The following is a 7,989-nucleotide window of genomic DNA, read 5'->3' as shown; positions in this document are numbered from 1 at the left end:
CCCCTCTCCCTCCCTCTCTCCCTCCCTCCCTCCCCCTCCACTTGGGTTGCTTCCCTTTCGTTCTTGCTCTTGGGTTTTCGGACGGGTACGAGGCTTGCCCGGCGCCCCTCCCCAGGGCCTCACCCTAGTCTTCCAGCGGGACCAGGCCAGCCTGGCACAGCGGGAGTACCTCCGCACTGCCCCTCTGGGGTCTCCAGCCTCGGGCCTCCGGGGCCCTGCGACTGGGTGCCAGCCCCCCACCCAGCCACTGTGCCCCAGGAGGCACGGGAGCAGGACGCGGCGGCTTCCCTGGACTTGCAGACGGCCCCTGCCGCCGTTCTGATTGGCTTTGCCCTCTCTTTGCCCGCCACTCCGACCCCAGGGCCGGTTTCCTCTGCCGACTGCGCCCTTCTAGTCAGGAAGCAATATCATTTCAGGTCTCAAGAAGAAGGGAACTAGAACCCGGCGGAGGGCTAACTCGGTCTCATGGTATAAACTCGGCGGCGCAGGCCGGCCGGCCCCCCGCCCGCCCGCCCAGACAGCTGAGGGCCGCTGTTTTCTAATATTTGTATTCTAATTTAATTGTTTTTTAAAAATGCAAATAAAAACAGTCACGGCGAAGCCAGCAAAGTGTCGCGTCTCTGCCTTTTCGTTGTACAGATTGTCTGGGGTCAGTGTCCCCTGAGGGGGGGCATCCTCTGTTCAGTCTTTCCCTTTGCTGCACAAGGTTGAGGGCTCAAAGAGGCACAGCGTTGAGTCCAGTGAGAAGGATTTTGCTTCGGACCACCTGAACCCAGTGTCCTTCTGGGAGCCCAGAGAGGTGGCTTAGGCCGGGCAAGGAATTCAGTCTGGAACCAGAATTTTCCCGCCTTCCTGGGTGGTCGAGATGATGTACAAATGGCTATTGGTTCATGAAAAGATGCTTAACGTCATTAGCATCAGGGAAATGCAAATCGAAACCACAGCGAGATACCCCTTCGCTCCCACTAGGATGGCCCTGATCAGAAAGACATTAACAAGCGCTGGTGAGGATGTGGAGAGACTGGAACCCTCATGCATGGCTGGTGGGGTTGGAAAGTGCTGCAGCTACTTGGGGAAACGGTGGTTTTTCAAAGGGTTAAACAGTTACCATGTTGGGTGCCGTGGAGTTGATTCAGTTTTTCAAAGGGTTAAACATAAGAGTTACCAGGTTGGGTGCCGTGGAGTTGATTCCGACTCATTGTGAGCCTGTGCGACAGAGCAGAATTGCCCCGTAGAGTTTTCTTGGCTGTAATCTTTCTGAATCACCAGGTCCTTCTCCTCTGGAGCTGCTGGGTGGCATCAAACTGCCAGCCTTTCACTTAGCAGCTTAGTGCTTAACCACTGCACCACGAGGCTCCTTAGTTACCTACCATCTGACCCAGAAGCCCTGCTCCTGGGCGTACACCCAGAGGAATTGAAAGCAGGCACTCATAACTTGTACAGCAGCGTTCCCTGCAGCCTAGTCAGTAACCGGAAGGTGGAAACAACCCAAGTGTCCATTAGCAGATGATGGGGAAGTACATTGGGGTCATCCATACAATGAAGTCTTCAGCCATCAAGAGTAATGAAGACCTGATGCATGCTATGACATGAAGGAACCTTGAAAACACCCTGCGTGAAAGAAGCAAGACACAAAAGGACACATAGTTCGTGATTCTGTTTATATGAAATGTCCGGAACAGGCAAATCCACAGAGACACAAAGTAGATTAGTGGTTGCCAGGGGGTTGGGGAAAACAATGAGTGACCACTGATGGGGTTGGGGTCCCTTTTTTAAATTTTTTATTTATTCTTTTGGGGGAGGGGGTTCTTTACGAGGCAAGGAAAAATGTTCTGGAATTAGGTAGTGCTGCTGGCTGCACAGCTCAGTGGACAGGTAGCCACTGACTTACGACGGGCTTCCATTCTGATGACTCCGTCCTAAATTGGTTCTGATGTTGTCGAATACCTAATTTATTTTTCTTTTAGTTTTCATTCTTACTGCCTTTTATCATCAGTATCTTTATAAATCCAGTATTAGGGGGTTGAAAACATTACATACAAACTTACAGATATATTTTAACATTGCACGTAGTATGTATGACTATCGGTAAGATGTACAAAAAAAGAAGGGACAGTTGGTCATAACGGGATATGTCATATGTCGGGGACCACTGGTACAAAAAAGCAGATTGCTCACTTAATTTCAATAGATGAATTTTAAGGTATCTGTGTTCTATCTCAATTAGAAACAAAACATGCTACCTCATGAGGAGCCATGGGGGTGAAGAACCCCCTCGCGTGGGCTGGGTGCTTCTGTGCTGGTTCTTGATCCAGAGGCCACTGATGTCCTGTGACCCACTCAGCTTCCGACGCCATGTGACCTCCGCCTGGCCTCTGGTGTTCTCGGGGCCAGGTGTGGGATGGCAGGTTCAGGAAGGGTTCTCAATGGATAGGGGACAAGGGGTCGGGGCCCCGGCCTCATCCACGGCCCTCCACCCAAGCCGAATATTGAAGACCAGGGCTCGAATCCGTGTCTGCAGCTCGTACTGGGCCTCTCTGAGCCCTGAGAGCTGCCCAGGAGAGGAAGAGGGAGGACTTCCCCTCCAAGCCCTGGGCCCAATTCACAGAGGAGGAAACTGAGGTTCCTAGTGGACCCTACTCCCCTCGGGGGGTGGGTAGCCATGGGGCAGGGTGGCCGGGGGCCAGCTCGGCCATCCATGCCCCCAGTTGTGCCTCTGTGTCCTGGAGTTGAGCCCCCACCCACCCCTACCTCCAGGCTCACTGGCCTAGACACACTGCTTAGGCCATGGGCCTGGCTGGCTGGGGGACAGGGCCTTGGAGGTGTCTATGTTTCGTGACCACAGCCCCTGGCCTCCCTCCCTAAGGAGTACACCCGTGGGGGCTGGCTGGCTGGGGCAGCTAGCTCAGGTTTCCAGCCCCAGACCCTTGATAATTTCTCTGGGGCCTGGTGGAGTCTACCCTGCCCGGGGCCCCCAGAAACCCTGGGTTGGAGGTGACCAAGGCTCAGGCCCTGGTCTCGATTCTGCGCACAGCCCACCCAGCCGGTTATCCCCGTGCCTCCCTCGGGCCACCTGCCTTCGTGGCGGCTGGGGGGTCACCTCTTCCACAGGGGCCTCCAGGCCTGGGCACCCCCAGCAACTTTAGAGTTCCTAGACCCGCCCCCCCCCCAGCACTCCCACTGCACCGGAAAGATGGAAGCCTGGGTTCCTTCACCACACCCCTGCCTCCCCGCATATGACAAAGGGGCCCTCCACATGGAAAAGATTCCCCAGGCCAGGTGGGACTGAGTTTAGGGTTCTCTCTGGGCCCCCAGGAGTTGATCCAAGTGGTGCACACTAGAAGCCTAAACCCCAGGACTGGGGCAGCCCCCCGCCATGCTGGATTTGGATTTGGGGATGCCAGGGGAAGGGGCCCCCCCAAACCGTCCACCCCCGCTCCCTGGCCTCCCCCCAACAAAACACAAATAACAGCAAAATCAGGCAAATGAGGCAGCAGCGGTCGTAACAGGCTGCGTTTAGTGGTTTTTATGTACAAGAAAAACGGTGGTGGTTGCTTCCTGGTTTTTCATCCACTTTTGTCTCTTTTTTGTTTTTGTTTTTCTTTTATTACGTTAAAGCTCCCCCCCACCCCCAAAAAGTGCATGTTTTATCAATTTATTTTTGTCATCTCCCACACGTTATAAAGACTCTCAAATACAATCTATGGAATGTCTGCTCTGTGCCGTGCCCCCCGCGGGTGCTGCCCCAGCCCCGCAATGTGCCAGGCCTAGCCCCCAAAGTCCAAGGCACCTTGAGTCCAGGCCCGGGGCGGGGGATGTGGGCATCGGGATCCCCCCATCCACAGGCAGATGGGGTTCCCCCAGCCCCCTCTATCTCCTGGCCCCGCCCCCCACCCCCCATTGTAAATCTATGTATTTAGTGCGAGCTAGTCTCCACTCTGAGGTTGTGGCTCTCGGGGCGCCCAAGCCCCCAGACCCTGACCCGTCCTGCACCAGCCACCCCCCTACCCCGCTCTGGGAAGGCTGCTTCTTCAGCTTAAATAACTTTTTAAAATTAAACTGCAAATATAAATATCTTTCTTTCTCAAAAAATAGGATTTCTGCGCACTTTTTTTGTTGGGTTTTTTTTTTTTTTTTTTTTTTTTTTTTTTTTTTTTTTTTTTTTTTTTTTTTTTTTTGTCTTTTCAGTCTCTCTGTCTCGCCTGCTACAGTTCTGGCCACCTGGCCTCTCGGTCCTGCCTGGAGGAGGGGCCGGGACCCCAGCCCCTGCCTCAGTGTCTTCCCTGTGCAAGTAGCGGCTCCTGCTCGGCCAGAGGCTCTGAGTAGTGCGGGGAGACCGCCGCAAGGGAGGGGCTGGGGGACCCTCCTCTCCTGCCAGAGACCCCCAGGGGGTGGAAGCAGAAAAGTTACAAGACTAGACAGCCACGTGGGGTCTCCGGGCAGTCACCCGAGGGGGTTGACTTTGGTATCGCCCGACTGGGCACAGGGCCACACCCGGGCCAGGCCAGGCCCGGTCCAGCGTTTTACATTCACTAGTTGCAGTAATTTTTTTTTTTTTTCTCCCTTAATCTCATAAGGCGGGGGGAGGGGGGGTGCTAGGCAAGGAGCAGCAGCATCCAGAGCCAAGAATGTTACTGTTTCTCCTGGGCTCCTCAGGCTGACCACCGCTGCAGGAGAGGGCTCCGGCCCCTCTCTACCCGCCCCCCCCACCTCCCCTGCCCCAGAGACTCCCCCCCTGGAGCCCCCGCCTGAAGCCGGGGGGGCCTGGACCACCCTCAAGTTCACGCACGCACGCACACATCCACGCAAGTTCATCACGATCGTGGAAATAACAATTTTGCTTGTTTTTTTTTCTTTTTTCTTTTTTTTTTTTTTGTACCAGGCAGTTTAAAAAAAAAAAAAAAAAAAACCCCAAAAAAAAAAAGACACAAGAACAAACAAACAACCAAAAAAACCTTTTGCTCTGTCCTTTCTGACGAGTCAGCCCGTCCCGCCTCCATTTTTTTGTTTCCTGAAACGCGAGAATTCAGCAGTATCTTTGGCAAGACTTTATCACGACCTTAATTTAAAGAATAAAAATAAAATCGATCCACATCTATATACAGTATGTGATTGCGCGGAGTTGGGGTGAAGGGGTGAGGCGGGGGGGGGCAGGGGGTCCCGGCTCTGGGCCCATGCAGAGGCTGCGGCCCCTCAGACGGCCCGCAGGAGAGAGGTTAAGGCAGAGTGGGGCTGGGACTGGCGGAAGCGAGCGCGGAGCTAGGGGCAAGGGTTTAGTGCAATTCCCGAGGAGGTTTGTGTTAAAGTGTTACCTGGGACGTTGCGGCCCTGGTTTCGACCACAGTCCCAGAGGGCTCCATCCCCCAAGTCCAGTCGCCCCCACTGGCCAGGACGACATCTGTGATTTTCAATTGGTTTTTATTGCGAAGGGGTGCATGGAAGGGGGCAAGAGGGCTTTCCCCTCAGGGAACCTCTCTGGGAGTTCGGGGGAGGCGGTGAGGGGGTCTGGGCCCAGCCTTTCGCCTGGGCACTCAGCTCCCTGTTCAGCCTCCAGAGATGGTTCTCCAAAATAGCTCGCCCCGTGACTTTCAGATGTGAACGCAGCAGCCCACGGCCACCTGGCCCTGGGCCCGCCCCCTCCGCTGGCCCCAGAGGGGGGATCCTGAGACATTTGGGGAGGGGGGCTGACAGGCTCGGGAGAAGGAAAGAAAACTATCCTGGAGAAATGGTGATGAAAACTGCCTTCTTAAAAAGCTTCCCTTTAAAAAAAGAAAAGAAAAAAAAAAAGACGGAGACAACATGTCGGGCACAGGGAGACGGGCCGGCGGCTGAGGCGGGGAGCAGAGACACCCCCCTTTGGGCTTTGACAAGAAAGAACGTCTCGGTTTAGTAGAGTGTCTATTTACAGGGTCCCACGTTAGGATTTGCATATGCAAGAGGGAGACGGGATGAGGGAGCCCTGGCATCTGGAAACATCACCTCCCCAACCCTGGCCCCTGTCCGTGGCCTGAGGCTCGGTCAATGCTGGGCCTTTTGGGAGCCAGAGGTTGGGGGGAGGCAGGTACCAGCCCCCAGAGTACAGTCAGTGCCTTTGAGTAAAAAGAGGGGTGCTGGAGGAGGGGATGTGTAAGGCCCTGGAGGCAGGGCTCCCTCTGTGGGCCACCTCGATGGGGATGGCGCATCCAAGATGGCAGCTCCTTAGTGGCCACGTAAAAGGGCGGCCATGTTGGAAGGAAGCCCAATAGTGGGCAAGAGGAAGGGGAAGCAGGGAGGATGGAGGGCGGAGGGTGGGTGCGGATTAGATTGCTCTGGCTGGTTGGAAGGCCAGCCCTCTCTCGGGCCCATCCCTGAGCTAGGGAGTTAAGTAAGGAAGGTCCCCATCGACATAGATGGCCATTGGTATGGCTAACAGGGGATGAGACCTCTCCACAACAGGAGGGAACCAAAAAAAACAAAAGGGGGGGGGAGAACAGAATGGGAGGGCAGGGAGAACACAGAACAAACACAAAAACCCCACAATCCTGCCTTAAATGCAAGCTTCCGCGGTGAAGTACAGATACCTCAGAAGGCTTTTCTGGGCCTTTCCCAAAGCCTACCTGACCCCCTCTTGCCTTGGGGAACAGAAGTGGATTCTACGTTTGTGGTGGGTTTTTTTTTTATTATTTTGTACAAAAATAAATCGACTTTTAGGAATTTCTTTTGCTCGCTCTCTCTCTCTCTCTCTCTCTCACTTTTTTTTTTTGTCTTTTCAACTTTTCATAGAAGTTGGTTACAACTTGTAAACATGTTTTTAAATTAAGAATTAAGATAAAGTGTAGTAGTACCCGTTCTGTGACAAAGTGCCAAGACTTCAGATGTGGTTGGTTGTCTTTTTTTTTTTTTCCTTTCATTTTATAAAATCTTGTTTTTTATTGCTTTTGTGGCATTGGAACTTCTAGACTCTTCAGCCGTCCTCTCCCGTGGCCCATTCCTGCCATATCAAGACCCTAGGATCCCTCCGCTCAGCTACACTCACCCCATCCTGCTGTCTGCTCCTCTGAGGAAAAGTATATTATATATATCTATATATATCTATATATAAATTTTGTTTTTAAGGAGGAAAAGAGAAAAAAAAAAGTGCTTTTAAAAATTGGGAGAGGGCTTCGGGAGAGGGAGAAGACGTAAGTTTTGAATCTTTAAATGCCTCATGGGGGGGACCCAGGCAGCCTGGGTTAGGGATGCCGCCCCGGGGGCTGGTCCTCAGGGGTCCTGCCGGGTTGTAAGTGCCGTGAATGGAGGCGGCGGGACCCTCGGGGAAGCCGTCCTGGCGGCCCCCCCACCCCAGTCTTATCCCCTTTTTCCAGGCCGGGAAATAAATAGATTTGTGTCTCGGCGCCTGGGAGATCCGGGGGGGTGGGAGGCCAGAGGCAGGAAGGGGAGGCGGGGAGGCCATTCAGGAGATCGCGGGGGGAGACCCCCCCCTTAATAAGTGCCCTGAGGAAGGAGGGTGGGGGGTCGGGGACGGGGCCATTTTAACGTCCGCTCACAGCGGACAGAAAGCATGTTTAAGGTCTTGTCTAAAAGACTCATAGAAACCAGCGAGCGGAGGAAAAGAAGAGCTCACCCCAATCTCCAGCCCCACACGGGCCCACCCTCACCCCAGCCCAGGGCCCGGGATGGGGCAGGCCGCAGATGGGGCCCCAGGCCCCATGCCAGGTGCCTGGGGGGGGGGCTGGAAATCCTTGTGTCATGTCCCATAACACCCCCAAACCAGGCCCCGAAACCCAGCGACAGGGTGGCAGGGAGGGGGACCAGGAGCGAGAGGGTCCCTGTTTGAGAGAACATCATAAAGAAGAAAAATCTAAGAAAAGCACTATCCTAAAATCTGTGAGGCTTCATATATATATATCTGTATATATATATATAGAGAGATATAGGTATCTGTATATAGATTTTCTTTTTTTGTGTTTTTCGGGGGGTGGTTGGTGATTTTTTTTTTTCTCTCTCTCG

The sequence above is a fragment of the Trichechus manatus genome, unplaced genomic scaffold (assembly GCF_000243295.1).
Source record: "Trichechus manatus latirostris isolate Lorelei unplaced genomic scaffold, TriManLat1.0 scaffold00057, whole genome shotgun sequence".
In the NCBI taxonomy this organism is placed as follows: Eukaryota; Metazoa; Chordata; class Mammalia; order Sirenia; family Trichechidae; genus Trichechus; species Trichechus manatus.
Note: the sequence above shows the minus strand (reverse complement) of the source record.